The sequence below is a fragment of the Anolis carolinensis genome, chromosome 1 (genome assembly GCF_035594765.1).
Source record: "Anolis carolinensis isolate JA03-04 chromosome 1, rAnoCar3.1.pri, whole genome shotgun sequence".
Classification (NCBI taxonomy): Eukaryota; Metazoa; Chordata; class Lepidosauria; order Squamata; family Dactyloidae; genus Anolis; species Anolis carolinensis.
This window is the reverse complement of record NC_085841.1, coordinates 230,709,761-230,731,531: the sequence shown is the minus strand read 5'-3', so window position 1 is coordinate 230,731,531 and position 21,771 is coordinate 230,709,761. Positions and strand designations below refer to the sequence as shown.

Below are 21,771 nucleotides of genomic sequence, written 5' to 3'. Positions count from 1 at the left end.
ATTACCTATTTCACTTATTTATGAACCAGTAGCCATCTTATGTAAATGTAAAGATGTAGCTATTGTGCAATCACAATTGTGTTGTTTCTTTGAATCCCCATCCAAGTTATCTCACTATCTGTGAAGTACTTTTGGATTGTGTACAGTTCTAGACTTTTGTCTGCATAAAATCAGGATCAGGTGCAAAATGGAAGTCAAACTTTTCTCCCAGTTAGAAAGTAAATTGAAAGCCTGCTTCAAAGGAAAGCAAAGCTCTCCAGGGGTAGAGTAGCACTGAGAACTGTAGGTTAAAGGAACTGCAGACATAAAAATTACCACCAGCATCACATTGGATTTGGGGCATATTTTCCATTTCCCTCACGAAAAATCCAGTCTTCCAGTATCTCTTTATAGTACTGAAATATATTTTTCTTTTCACTTTTATCACCTATCTGCCTTCTAATTAAAGTGTGTTTATGTGTATTTTTCAAAAGTATGGGGTTTTTTTTTTACATTTTAATATTTATTCAGCTAATGCAGTGGTTCTCAACCTGGGGTCTCCAGGTGTGTCCAGAAACAGTCCAGTTTGTTCCATAGTATCCACATTCTAAATATTTGTCTAACTTCTCAGATTTTCCAGGTACTATATTGTCCTTTATTTTGTGTGGATGTCATAAAATGACTTTTGATTTCTATTTTTGCAGGACCGAATGATTTATTTTTGATTTCTCTTTTACACAGGCATACCACCCTAGCTAGATTTCATGGAAATGCTACTTAGTATACATGTGTGTGTATGGCATAAAAGACCTAGTACTTCTTTGACATAAAGGCACCCAGACATATTGAGGAAGAAGAATCTTATACCATTGCCATCATATCATACCACTGTCACTCTGTTCCTTCTTCAATCAGTCAAGTTAAGTGAGCTATAGCTACACCTACAGTAAACTTGATTAAGCTTAAGCTTAAAGCCTGATAAAATAATCCATTTCCTATCCATTTGCATATCTTGGGTAACCAACAAGCAATTACATTTCTCTCTACCATGAATATGTATTATTGAAACAACAGGAAGCATAACCATTCATGTACAACCAGAGTATATGTGTCAAGGACAGAACGCCACAAGATTCAAAGTAACAGAGTTTATTAGATTACAGAACTCAAAAAATGCCCGTAAAACACAAGGGCCAGGCAGTATTTGCCTTTAGGAGCAAAAAGGGACAAAAGTAAATGTTCAAAAGATAAACCGGATTAAACCGGAGTTTAATCCAGGTAAAAACAAACTGCTTGCTTCAGCCTGAAGATAAACAAAACGAAAGCCAAGGAACAAAAGATACAAAGAATGCAACTAATTGGCAGCAGATTCCTCTCTGCTGCCAACACTGTGCTTAGAGTAACTTGCGTCGCTCCCACACACACACAGCAGACAGGATTTCCAACACGAGCAGATCAGCCAAGGATTGTAGCAGTAGAGTAGACCAGTTCCGTTCCGTAGATCAAAGCCAGAAGCAGACGTTGTAGTTTTCCAAGTCCAAGAAGGGGGGAAGACAAGCCGTGGTCAGTTCAGTCCGAGTTTTCAAAGCAGGAGATGGCGTCCGTCAAGAAGACGACGGAAGGTCAAGGTCTCAGCACAGGAAAACACACCAGTCTTCAGGAAAGCGTCCCACACACACAGATCCCAAGCGTTTGTCCAGATTACCTTGCCCAACGCAATTTGCAATTGCTCCCAAGCCCCATTTTATGCCAGTTACAAATCCTCATCACTGTCAGCTGTCCTCCTTAACCCGGGCGTTTCCTCATCACTTTCCTCGTCAGAGCTGGAACACCTCTGACTACGCCCAACAGCATCTCCAGCTGTGGATCCCGTCCCATCCCTCCAGCTAAGCCATGGGTCTAATCCTGAAGGTCCCCATTCATCTTCTGTCCCATCATGGCCAGTGGCACCCAATTCCTCCCTTACCCGAGTCCAATCCATCTCATCCTCCTCTGAGCTAACCAGCCCCTCCTCCATTCTCTCCGTAAACCCCTCGAAAGACTCTTCGTCAGATGGTGCTGCAAATATGTCTCGCAGTCTTTTTCTCTCTCGCTCCTCGAGAGTATCTGACTCTCGAGGAGTCTTACGCCCACGTCTGTCAGTAACAGAGCCATGAGGCTCAATCATAACAATATGTGCTGAAGGTTTGTGAAACAAAGGAAAAGAATATGATATATGTATGTGTGTGTGTGTGTGTGTGTGTGTGTGTGTGTGTGTGTATATATATATATATATATATATATATATATATATATATATATATATATATATATAAACAGTGCAGAAGTATTTCCCCTCTTTATAGCAAATCTGATTCTTACAACAGCCACTATTCCAAACATGGACAAAATGTCAAAAACAATTTTAGTTTCCAATGCAGTGAGTTTTAACAAGTTCTCACTTTTTATTATTATTTTCATTTTGTTGAAAGAAAATATAAAATGGTTTGCAACACTCTGATTCAACAAATTCTATCTTTTCATAACCCCTTTAGATTTCTGTACCATTCAGGCCTATCTGGTTCCTTCAGATGAATTGTAAAATAAGCTTGGAGTTGCAAGGAGAGAAAAATATTCAAGTTACCTATCAGGTAAAATAAATTATATATGTATTTAAAAAATGATATCTGACTGTTACAATCCTTTCAAAACTTTACTTGAAAGTTATCTTTGGTATATGCTGTTAGAAGAGGACTATTTTTATTGATGAGATTGGTTTTAGGTTTATCACTGCTAAACAGAAACAGATGAGTTTGTTTTGTTTTAAAAACACTGGATATTATTGTTAACTATAATAAAGCTAAATAGATATTGTCCTGTAGAGAAAGGGGTGTACTCTTCATAATGCCTATGACATATCAATAAAAGCACTCCAAATTATTTCCAAAATCGACATGCTTTTAGTTATTCAAAATTCAGATTAAAGGGCAGGTGTAAGGAAGCTGTAAGTTTCCCTAAGATTCACAAAATCTCTAATAGAATCTTGCAAAGCTCTCTTGTATTGAAAGAGATCAAGGGACTAGGTAGCACAGCATTTTCAGCTTTAACTGGTAGCAGAAACCGAGAGTTTATGACAGCATTCTCTCCAGGGTTTAAGGCAACACTTAGATTACCTGATAATTTCTGGAGGTGTCCCATCAAATACTGAGCAGGTCAGATCCTACTTAGCTTAAAAAAATCAGATGAGATCAGATTGATTTCTAGACATCTTTAAAGTCTGGGGCTTTTTCCTTTAACATGTGTGTGGATAAATGTTGAGTAACATGAGAAGACTAGAGATAAATCTGGAAATAGACTCTGAAGATAACACTCCTCAAAATTGTGCTGTATTTGAAAAGGGAATCATTTTCTTTATCAGTTAAATAAAGTGAGCAGAAACCAGCTGAGTCAATATGACTTCTTTTTTACTACACCTTTATCTTTCTTTATTGCTCTGGTCCTACTATGCAAAATAAAAATGCAACATAGTTGTATCTTTGGGCAGATCTAAACTGACCCACTATACCATGGCCGATCCACTGAAGTATAGCCAGGTTGGCACTTGCATGTGTCAGACAGTAACTTTCCCAGCAGCTGCAAAGGTGGTAGGGACGCCTGAATACCCAGCAGCTCCTAACACAATTTGGCACCACTGAACACTCACACACACCCTCCTTTCTCGAGTGTCTGATCACAGTATGTCCACCATCACCTGCAGTGATGTCAGCCAAGGCAATAGAGTGATGAGGGAGGGCTGAAAATGGAGAGGAATCCCCCTCCTCTCTCCTTTCCTTCCCTAATCCACCCACCATCCTTGCCAATGATACTGCAGTGGATGGCAGATGACAGGAACTATGTCACACCCAGAGACTGCCACAACACAGAAGTTGGGAGGGGATAGTAAGTGTCATAGCATGTTAATGGGCTATCAGAGGCCGGCATAGCTGTGAGAACAGTTAACAACAACAACAACAACAACAACAACAACAACAACAATTTATTTCTATCCCGCCCTATCTCACTGAAGGGACTCAGGGCAGATTCCAACAAACAACGATATACAGTAGAGTCTCACTAATCCAAGCCTCGCTTATCCAAGCCTCTGGATAATCCAAGCCATTTCTGTAGTCGATATTTTCAATATATCATGATATTTTGGTGCTAAATTCGTAAATACAGTAATTACATCATAACATTACTGCATATTGAACTACCTTTTCTGTCCAATTTGTTGTATAGCAGGATGTTTTGGTGCTTAATTTATAAAATCATAACCTAATTTGACGTTTAATAGGCTTTTCCTTAATCCCTCTTTATTATCCAAGTTATTCGCTTATCCAAGCTTCTGCCGGCCCGTTCAGCTTGGATAAGTGAGACTCTACTGTACATTCAATGCCTTCATAAAACAGATACATATTGGCATAAAATCCCAACAAGACCCCACATATGAAAATAGCATTAAAAACCTAACATCAAACAACTAGTTTCAATCCAGAATCAGCCCAACTATTCAGATGAACCCAAAGTCAGGGAATACTACAAATTCTGGGGCAGAATCTGAAAAATCCTACAACTTTGGTTAATGGGAAATTCTGCATTGTGGTGACCTTGCCATGCAATTCCCCCAATTAGCTCCGTGAAGCATTTGGCTGCTACAAATCTGATCTGGGCACATTCTGGTCTAGTAGTCAGTATAGATATGTCCTTTGTCTAGTTGTCCACTGGCATAAACCACAATAATGAGAACTCCCATCACCTTCATAATAGGTTTTGAGAATTTTGGTCTCTTTAAATTGTATGGTTTACAGTATGCTTTTGCGTTTTGCTTTAAGTGTTATTTCTAGAACTTATGAAATATTTATGTTCTCTGAACTTCTGTTAGTGCAGTGAAAACTTTTTAACAACAAAATAGCCAGAAGAAGGAGAGCAAGAGTCAACAGTTTAATAAATTATAGGTCTCTCTAACCTTGCTCCACCTTCACAAGAAGTTGAAGTGAGTTAACTCAAGTTATGTATTCCACACAATACAAGAACTAAAGTTAACCCAACAAAACATATTGCCACTAGTTTTTGAACAGATCTAAAAATCATGCTATCTCACAAAATGCACAATTAATCTATAGAACTGGATGTAGATAGAACTCCAATGACTTTGAAGGGGAATTAGAAAAAATAATGGCAGACCGTTCTATCAACAAATTATTCACCATAAATATTCATTTACTCAAGTCTACCATTAGGTGCAAGTTGTAGTTTATTTCTATGCCAGACAGGTTACTCCAGAGTAAATATGGAACAGAACATCTCTCAATCTAGCATGTACATGCTGAATCTATAGCCAGTGTCCAGGTGGACTGGGACCACATCTGGCCCACTGGTCTGTCACTTCACCTTCTATGTCACTACTGCCATTTCCTGCTGGCCATAGCGCTCTATGAGATACCCGTTGCATATGCTAATGACAGAATTGAGCATCCACATGGTCAGCATGAAGGAGGCAGTCAATCAACTTTTCACCCAAATGCTGATCACGACAAGGGAAAAGGTGATAGTGGTGGTGTCCTTCTGAACAGGAGATTGATCTGAAATGAACCTGATCTAGCTGTCCAGACAACTGCAACACCATGGGATATCCCAAATCTGGAAACCCCAGACAACTTTTGATTCTGCCTAAACCAGGGAAAAGTCTGATTAAACCCAGGGAATCCAAGATACTCACTAGAAATCATGGTATGTCATGGAGACAAATAGCAGTAGATTTGCAGTGAGTCTGAGGCCCCTTCTACACTGCCACATTATCTGCTTTGAATTGGATTATATGAGTCTACACTGCCATATAATCCAGTTCAAAGCAGATAATCTGGATTTTATATGGCAGCGTAGAAGGGGCTTAAGGTGAGGTTTCGTGATGCAAAAGGAGAGGAACTGGAGTATGCGGCTGGAAGTAGCTCTATGTCATGGGATGGGAGCCAGCGGGCTCTGTGAGGAAAATGGAGAAGAACCAGTGTATGCCACCAATTTTGGTCAATATGATAAGGTTATAAGCCTATAAAAGTTTATGATATATAGTTTTTTTTCTCTTGGTTTTGAAAGTGCTACAAAATTCCTTTGCATAGTAATATTTCAGACTAACACAGCTAAATCATTACATAAGCTAACAGAAAATAGACCATTCAAAAATAATTGCTAGGATTAGGACAAAGAAATAGGGAAAGTTGTTGTCCCTGGGCTATGCTTGCAGGCATTTTGGTTCAATCTGGCTGGTCCCTAAAATGCATTAAATGAATGTTTTGTGTGATACAGCAGAGCTCTTCTTATACCTTTACACTAATGGCTATTCATTTAATTTTATGGATGTGAAGTATGGCCAAGAATGAGTTGCAGCACCTTCTTGTATAATCCCAGCAACTGTTTTGTATGTTTGGCACATTTCCTTAGTCAAATCCCATCAGGAATCTTTGACTTGCACTAAGCTGTGCTCCTAATTAAAAGATCTGGCAATTTTATTTGTCAGACAGTTCTGGCTGTGTTATCCTCACTCAAGGAACTACCTCTCTTATAACAAAGTCCTTATTGATTTAAGGCAACCTCTCTGTGAGTTCACAAATCTGCATGTTTAAAGTGCCTTTTTGATAACAGTGAAAAAAGGGAGAATTAAAATGCCGGTTAGTTGCTTCCTTCATTTAATAATGGCAAAATAAGCCTTTTAACAATCCCGCCCAACACACGTACCCAAAATTTTCAGATAGTAAAAGGAAATTGGGAAACTTTTAGCTGATTACAACATTTTATTAGCCATTAACTGGATGGATTTTAAGCAAGGGCATGTGTTTGTATGTGTCTAGCCTTCAGATAAGTATGGTTTGCTTACTGAAGAGACATTATCTTTAAAAACACATTTCATCCATTACATTAGAAAATAAGACAATTGTTTTGCAGGGATAAAAATAGTTAGCTAACACAGAAAGAAGTGACACTTCTTTCAGGATGTATGAAGAGAGAAGTTTTGCATTAACAAACTATGTTCTGACTCAATAGTCCAGGGGTCCTCAAACTTTTTAAGTGGAGGGCCGATTCATGGTCCCTCAGATTGCTGGGAGGCCGAATTATCATTTGAAAAAAAAAAACCAACAAATTCCTATGCTCACTGCACATGTCTTATTTGTAGTGCAACCCCCCCCCCCCAGCAACAATTATTTATTTATTACTACATTTATACCCCACCCTCTCTCACCCCGAAGGGGACTCAGAGCGGCTTACAAGTTGTATGTACATACAATATATTATTAGCATAGCACAATATTAGCATTATATATTACTATATTGTACTATACCATTATACCGTAATATTATTAGTAATATTACATTTAATATATAATATATAATTAATATTATTATATTATACAATATTATTATATTGTATTATTATTATTAGCCGCCCTGAGTCCCCTATTGGGTGGGAAGGGTGGAGTCGAAATACTGTAATAAATAAATAAATAAATATTATATTGTATTACAATATAATATTATTATCAATATTATATGTATACATAATATATTATATTATTACCATATCATTCATTTACAATATTTCATTTAGAATATTGGTAAATGAAAGAACAATACAATATTTAAAAATAAAAATAATTTTAACCAACATACTGTAAACTTATCAGGATTTCAGTGGGAAGTGTGGGCCTGCTTCTGGCCAATGAGATAATCAAGTAGGATTGTTGTTGTGCCTTCAAGTCATTTCAGACTTTGGGTGAGCCTAAGTCTAAAACTGAGGGCGGGGGCCAGGTAAATGGCCTTGGAGGGCCGCATCCGGCCCCCAGGCCTTAGTTTGGGGACCCCTGCAATAGTCACATGAATTGCTGGCCATAGCTAGAAAAGAATTTGGAAGGGGTTGGGAGTGGGGTGGGTGGAAACTTTTTGTAGCGAATCATGAAGAGTAGTTCCATAACACAAAATAATTTAGAAATCATACTCCATTGATAAACTTCAGTGGACACTCATGGGGATTTGGTTAACCAGTTAAAATTCACGAGTAAACCAGATTTTTTAAAAAACCTTAAAATTGTGTGTGGGGGGGTTGAATCCCAACCCCCCCCCCCTTGGATACAGCCCTGATTGCTACTACATTCTTCCATGAATCACCTTTTCTAGCATGGAGACTAGCTGGCTTTTTAAAAAAATGCATACAAGCATTTAATTATATTATCATCTATACACTTAAAATGTAAAAGCTGTGAAAGTCTTAAGTGGAATAATGCTAAAATACAATCTACAGTATGACTTCTATATCTATGGGGGATACATTCCTGGGTTTACTATGGTTAGTAAAAATCATGAATAATAGTTACTCCTATTGAATGGAAAATTTCCAGTGAAAGCATATCAAGAGATCTACACAGAAGAACTTAGGTGACCTAAAGATGACACTAGTTCCTCCAACATTACTCAATGTTCAACTTCTAACAAAAGCATACCATAAGATCATGCTGGAGAATCTAAGTAATGCCTAGAGAGAACATATGCAGGTAAATGAAACAACGGATACTAGTTTCATGGATACACAGGTTGTAGTGTATTATACCACCAATCCAAGCATAACTCAGAAAATCACATAAGTAAAGTAATAATACTACCAAATAAGTTTCTACCTGAGTTTTCTTCAATGGTCTGAACATTTCACAACTTAACAGTTGGCATCAGTTTGGGAGTTACCACTTTGTTTCTTTTGGTTTTGTTTATGAAACATCAATCCAAGGAACCCCTTTTGTGCTTCATTATATGAGTCTACATTATATGACAGTATAGATGAGGTCCATCTATACTGAAGGGAAGAATAGATTCTATGGGGTATACTGAGAAAACCTATGGGTCCATCCACACGGCATCTAAAACATGGCATTTCCTGAGTAAATACATGCTGATTTGCTGCAAGAGACAAACAAAAAACAAAAAAAACCACAGGGTAAAAAGATCCCCCTTTATCACTATTCCAGCCAGAAAATGTGCATATTCACATCACTGTATGTGCTTGCACTTGCAAAAAAAAATGTGATTTTCTTCTCTCCCTCCTGTGGGCACTGCTCAAGCACATGTTTGCTTTTTAAAAGCCCAAAACAGCTGATTGGGCTGTGAAACAAACATACAGCTAATTTAAAAGAATCATGAATGGAAAGCAATTAGAACTCTCTGAAACTCTTTATAATATTAAACAGAGCTTGAATAAATAATTGGGGGAATGGAGAAACTAAGTGGATTTTTTTAAAAAATTAGTCCATTATGTGCTAAACCTCATATGCACACATGCGAATCTGCTTATATTTATATTAAGATATTTGTATGTGGGTATGTGTAATCCAGCACATAACAGAATGATTTTAAAAAAGCAACAACCTTCCACTGGATGTACCCCATCTGCCCTTCATCTTGTTCTGATACAGAGGATGTGAGGATGGCAGGGGATCCGATCCCAGGACTGACAGTCCTGAGTGTGGACCTGCTCTAAGGTTCCAGGATTTTTTTTTTTGTCTTCCCTTTAAAATCTTCATTTTTGTGCTGTCTGGAAGCACCCATAAATTTCTCAGTGTAAGAAAAATTGGTTTAAATATGATACCTGGCAATCTTGAGTGGAAAGGCCCATAAAATTGCTTATTTATATTAGTATAAAATCTGACAAGTAATTTCAAGCATTTAGACATGGCATTGTGGGTAAAGGAAAGATTTCTTACATAGACCTTACTGAGGTTGGCTTTGCTGTCCAATTGGTGTTGTTACTGTCTGTATGACATCTTTCAATAAAACAAATCTTGAAATATGTGAGAGGGAAAGACAGTACTTGCCATGTTGTAATAGCATTTTACAGCTGGGCATATTTATCAAAAAATATATTTAATTATTAATAATAAACTGTTATTACAGACAACAGATCCCTAGGAAACACACACATACACATATAAATATGAACAGAATGATTAGAACATTCATATTAAATATAAATACTATTAGAGCAATTTATAAAGAATATAAAAACCTCTAGACTATTTCTGATATCATGCTTTGCTGTGGCATCACCAACCATGAAAAATGTTAGTTTACACTACGTTTTAGGCTATGGAATTCATAGAAATGGTACCAAATATGTTCAGACCATGTACAGGGAAGCAGGTAGGTAAATCGTCCTGGAAGATAATATAACAATGAGCACGGAATAGCCTTCTTTCAAGTGAGACTCTCACAATTTCTTAATTTTTAATTCTGACATTTTCATCTGTCAGTCTCTTACAAATCTTATAGAGAAACAGCATTGTTTTTCTCTAAAATGTCAGGTCTAGGAAGATCTTAGAAATAGATTGAATAGCAAATCCAAGACTAGTTATTCATGCTCATACATCATTTTATCATGAAGGTCCCTTGTTTTAGGACACAGTAAAACAGTCAAAGCTAGAAATATATAGCCTGTCATCTTTGATGATAACAATTAACTTTATTGTTATAATTTAAATATAAGATATAATTACACACTTCACTGAAAATTGTTAGCTTACATGTGTCCTTTTGTGAGTTTAATGACGGATGCAGGCTATATTTCTCTTTCAAGCAGGCATGAAGGAGAAGGCTGCTATATTCTTAAGAGAGGGAGAAAATCTCTTCAAAAATGCACTATTTAACTCATTACATTAACTTTAGATACATTAAAAACTATTCACAGGGTTTATTAATGTATATACAGTTATATATTTGTGGGCATATATTTTCAAAGATAACAGTGAATGTTTTTGAAATAAAAGATAACTGGAAAAGGAATGGAGGAGCTAGGAAAAGATAAGAGATGAAATTTTGTCTGATATTGATAAACAAAAGCACATGCATTAGTTCTGTGAATATGGGGTTCTGTATAGGCAGTCCCCAACTTACAAACAAGATAGGTTTTGTAGGTTTGTTCTTAAGTTGAATTTGTTTGTAAGTCTGAACAAATTTATGTTTTTTAAAAAACGTCCCCAGCTTTGGCTAAGGAGGAATGCATGAGAGCCTGGCAGCAAGGTTCCTCCCTTCCTTCTCAACCAAGGCTCTGGCAAGGGGCAACTTCTTGTCCCAACATTGTCTGAGGAGGAATGCAAGGGAGACTGTTAACAAGCCTGCTCTCTTCCTCCTCCTGGTATGTGGCAAGGGAGGCTGGCCAGAAGCCAAGGCTCCCCAGCCATGTCTAGAGAGGAACAGCTAGCTCTACCACTCCCCAGACAGCATCCTTCATCCCATTCATATCTATCAATTATTTGTAAGTCAGATGTTCATAACTCAGGGACTGCCTGCATTTCACTTCTTCCCTACCCGAGCAGTATGACTGGGCGTTCGTTTTGCTGACCTTCTATGGAAAAAGCCATTGAATTGCATTCTGGCACTAAGTGCCAGGGCAAAGAGAAAAGAGAACGGGACTGAGCCTATTTAAGGCAGCCCTGCACTGTCTCTGTCTCTGTCTGTTTATTCCAGCTTTTGACCCACCCTCCAGCCTCTCAGATAGTGTTTTACTGATCATTTTGGGATTGGGTAAGATTTTTTATTTATTTTTTTCACCTGTTTCTGTCTACTCTAGTAATTAATAATAATAATAATAATAATAATAATAATAATAATAATAATGCGATTCACTGTGTCGAATGCCTTTGCAAGGTCAATGAATGCCATGTACAGAGGTTGGTTTTGTTCCCTGCATTTTTCTTGGAGCTGTCGAGCAGTGAAGATCATGTCCACTATTCCTCTGGAGGGGCGGAAGCCATTCTGGGATTCTGGGAGGGTGTCTATCCAGAGATGCTCTCTGGACCATCCTCCAAAAAATCGGGTGCCCTGACAAATTTGTGAACATCCTGCGGCTCCTCCATGATGACATGATGGCAACAGTCTTGGACAGCAACAGCTCCCAAAGTGACCCATTTAAGGTGGAATCAGGTGTCAAGCAGGGATGTGTTATTGCCCCCACCTTATTTTCCATCTTCATCGCTATGATACTTCACCTTGTTGATGGGAAGCTTCCCACCGGAGTGGAAATCATCTATCGGACAGATGGCAAGCTATTTAACCTCAGCAGACTGAGAGCCAAAACCAAGGTCACCACAACATCTGTTATAGAACTCCAATAGGCTGATGACAACGTAGTCTGTGCGCATTCAGAAGAAGACCTACAAGCCACTCTAAACACCTTCACAGAAGCATATGAGAAGCTCGGCCTCTCACTGAACATCGAGAAAACCAAAGTGCTCTTCCAACAGGCACCAGCTAATCCCTCTGCAAAGCCAGGAATACAGCTTAACGGTGTCACATTAGAAAACGTTGACCATTTCCGCTACCTTGGCAGCCATCTCTCCACAAAAGTCAACATCGACACTGAAATACAACACCGCCTGAGCTCTGCGAGTGCAGCGTTTTTCTGTATGAAGCAGAGAGTGTTTGATGACCGGGACATCCGTAGAGATACCAAGGTGCTTGTTTATAAAGCCATTGCCCTCCCAACCCTGCTCTACGCCTGCGAAACGTAGACTGTCTACAGACGTCACACCAAACTCCTGGAGCGTTTCCATCAGCGTTGCCTCAGGAAAATCCTGCAAATCTTTTGGGAAGACAGGCGGACAAATGTCAGCGTGCTTGAGGAAACAAAGACCACCAGCATTGAAGCGATGCTCCTACGCCATCAACTCCGCTGGACTGGCCACGTTGTCCGAATGTCCGATCACCGTCTCCCAAAGCAGCTTCTCTACTCCGAACTCAAGAATGGGAAACGGAATGTTGGTGGGCAGGAAAAGAGATTTAAAGATGGGCTCAAAGCCAACCTTAAAAACTGTGGCATAGACACTGAGAACTGGGAAGCCCTGGCCCTTGAGCGCTCTAATTGGAGGTCAGCTGTAACCAGCAGTGCTGCGGAGTTCGAAGAGGCATGAACGGAGGGCTTAAGGGAGAAACGTGCCAAGAGGAAGGAGGGTCAAGCTAACCCCGACCGGGACCGCCTTCCACCTGGAAACCGATGTCCTCACTGCGGGAGAATATGCGGGTCAAGAATCGGTCTCTTCAGCCACCTAAGAACACACACCCAAGATACCAAGGTTGGAAGACTATCGTCCTCTAACGACGAGGGATCGCCTAAGTAAGTAATAATAATAAGCTGATGACCCAAAATACAGGCTGTGCAAGGAAGAGGATGGAACCATTGATCATATCCTCAGCTGCTGTAAGAAAATCACACAGACTGACTACAAACAGAGGCACAACTATGTGGCCCAAATGATTCATTGGAACTTATGCTTCAAGTACCACCTCCCAGCAGTAAGGAACTGGTGGGATCACAAACCTGTAAAAGTATTGGAAAATGAACACGCAAAGATACTGTGGGACTTTCGAATCCAGACTGACAAAGTTCTGGAACACAATACACCAAACATCACAGTTGTGGAAAAGAAAAAAGTTTGGATCATTGATGTTGCTATCCCAGGTGACAGTCGGATTGATGAAAAACAACAGGGAAAACTCAGCCGCTATCAGGACCTCAAGATTGAACTTCAAAGATTCTGGCAGAAACCAGTACAGGTGGTCCCGGTGGTAATGGGCACACTGGGTACCATGCCAAAAGATCTCAACCAGCATTTGGAAACAATAGATATTAACAAAATTACGATTTTCCCAACTGCAAAAGGCCACCCTACTGGGATCTGCACGCATCATCACACAGTCCTAGACGCTTGGGAAGTGTTCGACTTGTGATTCTGTGATATGAAATCCAGCATATCCATCTTGTTTGCTGTGTCAGACTATGTCATTGTGTCAATAATAATAATAGTAATAATAATAATAATAATAATAATAATAATAATAATAACTACTTTATTCTTGTATGCCATCATCATCTCCCCGAAGGGACTCGGGGCGGCTTACACATGGCACTAGGTGTCTAAAAACAGAACATAAAATAAAACACAATATAGAATAATAGAATCATAGAATAGTAGAGTTGGAAGAGACCTCATGGGCCATCTAGTCCAACCCCCCACTTTTATTCAATACAATTGAATAAAACATATACACGCATAAAATGGCAACTTGAAACTCAGTTAAAACAGTGCTCTTCAACCAATAGTGGTAAGCTACTATAAATGTGGCCAGGCTGTAAACAATAGGACAAGAGAATGGGATAAGTGCAAAGCTGTAACCATGGGTGAGGGCATGGGATGAAGTGCAAGGCTGCATAACAATTGCGAAGATCAACTTGGGACCAGGCATTCTCAAAAGCTTGTTTGAACAGCCATTGTCAACAGTGGACTGAGCAATTGACTGGCTGGTATCTAAAAGGGAACCATTTGGCAAGTGTTTGAGGGAGAAAAGAGGAGTCTCGTGACCACCTATGGCACCCATTAAGTGAAGGTTAGGACTCTGATACTGCCCTTCTGAGCCAAATGGCAAGGGGATTGGGAAAAGAGTCTTTCTTTGAGGCTGGGCTCAGAGTTTCATTCTTACCAGAGGTTATATGATCTGACGACAAAGACTCATAGGTTGGCCTTCCAGAAAATGACTGGTTGGGGGCAATCCAGATTTTGGAAAGGGTTCCTCTCAGGGGCTCAAGTATATCAACTCAGGGGAAGCTGGGGAAGAGATGTAGATAGTGATCAACTACTCCAGCTGCTCTTGCACTAGGTTGCTTCCTCCCTCCCTTTAGTAGATCTCAAATATATTCCTCAAATAGATGACAGTTTAAATACCATACATACCATAAACAGATCATAGAACACACATACACACCACGAACACATTATATAACCCTTGACAGCCACTGTTTAGCCAAACCTTATAATGTATTAAACCCACATATTTCTATCCAACTGATACTCTCTAAGGGCACTTCCAGACAGCACAAAAATGCAAGTTTTAAATGGAGCACAAAAAATCCTGGGACCCGAGAACATTCCCCCACACAGACCTGTGGGTCCCAGGATTTCTTCCCCCACCATCCTCATCGGCCTCCTCTGTCTCAGAACAAGATGGAGGGTGGACAGCAGAAGTTTTTTTTTAAAAAAAATCACTCCCTTATACGCTGGCCTCTGTATGCACACGTGTGAATATCTTACTATAAATACAAGCAGATTCACATGTGCACTTATGAGGTTAAGCACATAACGGAGTGATTAAAAAAAAAAAAACTTCTGCCAGATTTGTCTCTGCCCCAATTGTTTATTCAAGCTCTGTTTAATATTATAATGTTTAAAATAAAGAGTTTCAGAGAATTGTAATTGCTCTCAATTCGTGCTTCCTTTAAATCAGCTATTTGTTTCACAGCCAATCTGCTGATCAGCTGTTTCAGGCTTTTTAAAACCAGACATGTGCTTAAGCAGTCTCCACAGGGGAGAGGGAAGGAAAGCACGTGCTTTTTTGCAAGTGCAGGGATATACAGTGATGTCAATATATGCATTTTCCAGCCGGAATAGGGATAAAAGGGGACCATTTTTTGAATATGTTGCAGTGAATCAGTGTGGATTTACCACTAGTGTCATGTAGCCAACCCCCTTTTAACTCAGGAAATGCCATGTTTTAGGTGCTGTGTAGATGGTGCCTAAAATAGCATTCTTTTTTCCATTCTGTCTCTCTGTGTGTCTGGATAAGTTCTAAGAGTCAAGTAATCTCACTATATTCCAGGTCTGCTAGACCTCAATATTAGCAGTAAATTTCAATGCTTGGATTCAAAAAGGACAAGTTCATAGACGAAATTATAGTTCCGTGGCCAAACACATAGTAAAAACCAGAAGGCCTCAATTTCAGCCTTAGCAATTTCCAATTATAAGATCTCAGACATCATTAAAAGTACGTGTATGTGTACAACATTTTAGTATATTTGTTGGGAGTTTAGTGGGGTTTTACAAGATTCTCCTTTTTTTTTTTTTTGCATTGAATGCCTAAAATATAGTTTTAAATCCTCAATTGCAGTTAAGGACTTGAAGGAAATTTTCAAGGGGGAATTCTTATATGGAGGACAATTCCACATCTTGCTGTGAACCTTTGATTCTGGACGATGAGAGAAAAAATGTATTTTAAAAAGTGTTGCTTCCCCTGATTATGAAATCAATGAAGTATTACATCCGTAATGTCAACTTCAATCAATGTTTTTTCATAGAGTTTCCTGATTTTAAAATACAGCCTGTTCTTCATATTTCAGAGCATCGAAGTCTACAATGCCACCAACAAATTAAAGAAAATAAATGTACAGGCTGATCCTAAACTTATTTACACAAAAAATATGTTTTAGGATTTACACATCTGTAACAGACATGTTGCAGTGTGTTTTAGAATTTTTTAATGTGTCCTGTTCTTTGGTAGCTCCAAGAACAAGAAAAAACACAGTAAAATTAAGACATTACAGCTGACAAAACATTTTGTTGCTTCAGTCTACAAAGTAAGGATATGAGGAGAATCTTAAGGAGAAGACAATTCAATACCCTGTCTAGTCTTGATTGCTCTCTTCAACACAAACACCCACACGTAGGAATCACTGACACGTTTTCTATGTATCCAGGTTCTGTTTTTCAAACAGGTTTACAATAAGTAAAATAACAAAACAGATAAATTCTTTCTCATCTTTGTATCTCCTATACTGTAAAAGTGCTTTCTAAGGATCTCATCACATTAACCCCCCAATTTGCCATAGATCTAATGAATCCGGTGGGGCCTGATGGGGGTTGGGGAGAACCCATTGCTCCACACCTCGCATTGCTGCCTTCCCCCTAACCTCATCCCACAGGAGGAAACATTGCCGCCTGGCTTCCCCTCCCCCTGTTATTTTCAATTCAACACAGAAAACCTCCCATGTCGCTATCACTGCCATCTACACTAATTTCACCCTTCTTCAGGCCAAGGGCCCCGCCAGAAGTAGATCAACGTCATATGATGGGAGCTATCGGGTTTCGTGCCTGAAGAGATGTGCAATTGGTGTAGGACAGGCAATTTTGCCAGTCTCATGAGGCTGTATGTATGACTGCTTACAGATCTATGGAGCAGAGATGGATGATAGAACTTCATATCACATTACCAACTATACTTGCCCAATAATACGAGGAGATGATTATGAAAGGAACATGGATAATATATGAAGTAACTAGTCTACCAGGGCCATGTACAGAGTAATTGCAAATGTTTTTGCTATCCTTCGTTCTGGACAAAGATACCTTATTTCACACTGAAATATACTTAAATTGTAAATTGTGTACAACTTCAGCTATTGGTTCCAACCTTAAGTTCCTCAGATATAAAGGAATCACATTGAGGGTTGTTGTGTGTTTTCCAGGCTGTGTGGCCATGTTCTTCTGGAACATGGCCATACAGCCCGAAAACAGAACAACCCTGTGATTCTTGCCATGAAAGCCTTCGACAACAAATTGAATCACATTAACTTTGCTGTTATGGTGTTCAAGTCAATTCTCACTTATGGTGGCTCTAAGACAGTGGTTTTCAACCCGTGGATCCCCAGAAATCCTAACAGCTGGTAAACTGGCTGGGATTTCTGGGAGTTGTAGGCCAAAACATCTGGGAACCCACAAGTTGAGAACCATTACTCTAAAATGAACTTATCATGGTGTTTTCTTTAAAAAATTTCAGAGCAGGTTTTATCATTGCCCTTCTCTGAGGCTTAAAAAATATGACTTGCTCAAGTTTACCCAATCATTTTCCGTGACTAAATGGGAGTTCAAATCCTTTTTTTCCAGAATCCTTATCCAGTGGACAAACTACGAGAACACAGTGACTCTCATTTATTAAGATACTCATTCTTCTTGCAATACAAGTATAAGTGAAAAGAATGAAATGCTATTCATATACCAAAATTAATATTTATGCCAATTAAGCATATTAGGAGGCAATTTGATGGAACTGGGCATGATCTTTTTGAAAAGAGGAAATGAACTGGAAATTGACTTCTGGAAAATGGCCTGAAAACATGGTTAAACGCCCTTCCAGGGACACTGGAAGCATTTGAAGCATTTCTCTTATATATATTATGAGAATAGAGGCCCTTGACAGTTAGTCAATCTTAGGGCATAGGATAATGCCATTGGGCTGTAGTCTTAAAACAAGGAATTTAATAGAATACTGCAGTGCATTTCATTCAAAGCTCTGTGAAGTTATCACTGACAAGGTAGAATTACTGGGAAAGACAATTTCCAGTTTCTGTTCCCCTTTGTGGGATTTTTTTTTTAAAAAAACTTTAAATGGAAGCACCATATCTCAGAGCCAAGTTTAAATTTCCCTTTGTCTTGGGGTTATGATCTGTGGAAATCAATTTACATTTGAATATCATCCAAGTGAATTCTTATTTCCTATATAAAAATTCAAGACCAAGATAGAACTGCTAGTACAGAGAAGCATTTGCTTACATGTTTTTTGTTTATTTTTAAAATGCTTTGTTGAACCATAGTGCTTTTGTTGTTCTGAATGTTTTACATTCTAGAAAGAAGCATGCTGTATAACAAAAATGTATATTGCAGCATCTTTCCCCCCCTCTATTTAAAATGACCTACTGTGTTATGCTGAGGAGTCATTTTTCATGATACAAGCAAGAATCGTTCAATCCTGCCCTGTCCTTGATACATACCAAAGGTATAAAAAACTATAGAGCAGATTACAAATTGAGGTCTTCCCAGAAATCATCTTATAATTGTATGTCATGCGTATTCTAAAATTGTTTGCATATTGTAATGTCTTTCAGCAGGTTTGCACTTTTATGGATTTAAGCTTGATTATATCTGTTCAGTTCATTTCATTATTCTATATTCACATGTTGAAGTCTAGACTCGTATCAAATATATGCTATAACCTCTAACTAGTTTTTGCCCACTTCCAAGACCTACCTCCCCCCCCCCCCCACACACACATTTTTCAGGTGCATTTCTTTTGCAGATTAGGTTTGATAATTTAATTTAATTTGACCTAAGCTTTATGTCATTTCTACCCATAAGCATTTCTTGTTTGCCTTCCTGACAGCAAAGGATAGCATGATTGATAGAATTCAATTGCTGCTTTGAAATAATGCAGGCGGTTGTTATTTTACAATTGTCTGCCTTTTTATGAGATTGTACCTATTGTACCATGAAGAATGTGACAATAATTTAATGATCATTGGTCACACACCTGCTTCCATGATTCTACAACAGCAAATATATTATGTAGAGCAGGTATGGAGATTTAAATTGAGATTCGTATGTTCCTTAGTAGCCACTGATGTACAGAGTCAAAGGCCAACACAGTAGCAAAATTATTCAAATTTCAGATAATGTGAAATACATGAACAAGACACATTTGTTTGATTAGTTATTGCATGAATAACTTAGAAACTTATACCAATAGATTATTGCACTCATTTTCAGTTTCTATCCAGTTTCTTCTGATGTTCTTAGTATATAGGATGTTCTTTCTTACCTAAAAATGAAGTATAAATGAAGCATTAAGGCCGTTTGCCTTTCCTATATTACACTGGCTAATATCTGGTGTGTCTGGGTATATTGGACCTGCTGCTTCCAAAAATAGCACAATCAGCTTTAGGTTTTGAATTACAGAACATGTGACGTATACCACTCTTCATCAGTTTGCCCATTAGGAAGCATGATAACCTTATCTAAAAACTAGAGAAGTCTATCCAATGCAATTTTCTGAATCTGCACCTCAAATAACCCAAGGAATAAGCCTAAAATTGAGATATAATAATCTTTTTGTTGCGCTGTATTATTATTTTTGTGAATGCATTTAAGAATCCAAATCTAATCTGTGGAATGTTAACCTTTCCTCTTTAGCTGCAAGTACAAATGAAATTCAGTAATCTGGAGTCTACAATTTCTGGCCAAAAGAAAGCCAGGTTCAATATCAGGGAAAAGATGAAACAGGGGACATGCAGTCCAAGGTCAAAAAGTTGTAAACTAATGCCTGAAATTCAGAGGTTATCCATAGCCAGTAAATAACCTAGGAGATATAAATCTATTGAGACCACACTAAGCATTCCAAGTGCCAGGATTTGTGCTGCTCTCAATAAAGAGCTGACGTTCTTATCTATTTTATAGTGGCAAACATGTTCATCTATATCTCTGACTGCATTTAATGGCAGAGTTTTATAGCTGTGCTCTTCCAGACTCATTCTGTTTCTGATAAGACATGCCTGAGCCACCCTTTCGCTAGGATTTGGGCAGGGGATTCCTCATCCCCCCCCTCTTCTTTCTCATCCTCTGATCCTAAACAAACTTAAAAAAAAACAATTGATTTCCATATATGCTCTCTCCTCCCTTTACTGACAAAGTAGGTCTTCAGAGGAACTCTCAAAGGGAAGCTTGGCATTTACTACAAAATGGGGCTGCTTAACTGCCTAACAACTTCCTAGGGAATGTTGGCCAACACATATCCAATAGCATTTTGTCAGATGTCGAATAACGTAAATGGCTTAACCACTACTACCCTCCACTACAGTCAATATAATATCTAGACAGAAGACGACATTCAGAAAAAGGAAATAGTATTTTAATAAATATTTGTAATTTATATTATAAATAATTGCCTTTTCCTGGATAGAGTATTTTCTTTATATAGCTAGGCAGATTTAGATTTCATCACTCATTGAACCAAAGGAAATTGTTTCACTGCAGTAAAAAAAAACACACTGTTAATCACTCATTCATAGTTTACAATAGGACATAATATTTACAAAATTTAAGACATAGAGCATTAAATGTTATTCTACTGGAAGTGGGGAGACAGAACAGAAAATACAGACAATAAAGGAGGAAGGCATTAGCTTGTGATCTCCAGCATACTAACACAAAATGGAAAAATATGGTACACCACTTTGACATCTTTGCAAAATGAGGAATATGAGAAAATGGACATTTGATAGATGAAAGTGCAAAACATTAACATATATTACGGTAAAAACCAAGCTGGATTTTCCTATATAATTTACTTAGTAGGAAGTCTAAATGCTTGAAGGCATTCCAAGATTCCACTAAACATGGAATCTAAGCAGGCTCAGTATTCAATATTTGGAAGGAAGATTACCAATGCCAAGTGCTACAAACTATATGTCAGAGGAAATTGCTGGCAATCCAGCTCTGTTAAAAAAAACCCCTATGAAATTCATGCTTGACAGATTATTTTAAGGCACACACATATACACATGGACAGACTGAAAAAGATTCCAGAAGAAATTCCACAAGTAAGTGCCCTTCTAGAATCATAGAGTTGGAAGAGACCTCACGGGCCATCCAGTCCAACTCCCTGCCAAGAAGCAGGAAAATGACATTCAAAGCCTAGAATAGCCTAGAGCAGGGGGACCCAAACTAAGGTCTGTGAACTGGATGCAGCCCTCCAAGGTCATTTACCTGCCCCCCACTCTAAACTTTAGAGTTACGGCCACCCTACACCATCAACTCCGCTGGACTGGCCACGTTGTCCGAATACCCAATCACCATCTCCCAAAGCAGTTGCTCTACTCCGAACTCAAGAACGGGAAACGTAATGTTGGTGGGCAGGAAAAGAGATTTAAAGATGGGCTTAAAGCCAACCTTAAAAACTGTGGCATTGACACTGAGAACTGGGAAGCCCTGGCCCTTGAGCGCTCTAATTGGAGGTCAGCTGTGACCAGCAGTGCTGAGGAGTTCGAAGAGGCACGAATGGAGGGCTTAAGGGAGAAGCATGCCAAGAGGAAGGAGCATCAAGCCAACCCTGACCGGAACCGCCTTCCACCTGGAAACCAATGTCCTC

At 38.7% G+C, this 21,771-nt stretch overlaps 1 protein-coding gene across 5 annotated transcripts in view; it reads right to left on the bottom strand.

Moving 5' to 3' along the window:
* The window catches only part of lrp1b (LDL receptor related protein 1B), a 1,066,453-nt gene that overhangs the window by 456,786 nt on the left and 587,896 nt on the right, over positions 1 to 21,771 (bottom strand). The gene's annotated exons all lie outside the window — the stretch shown is intronic.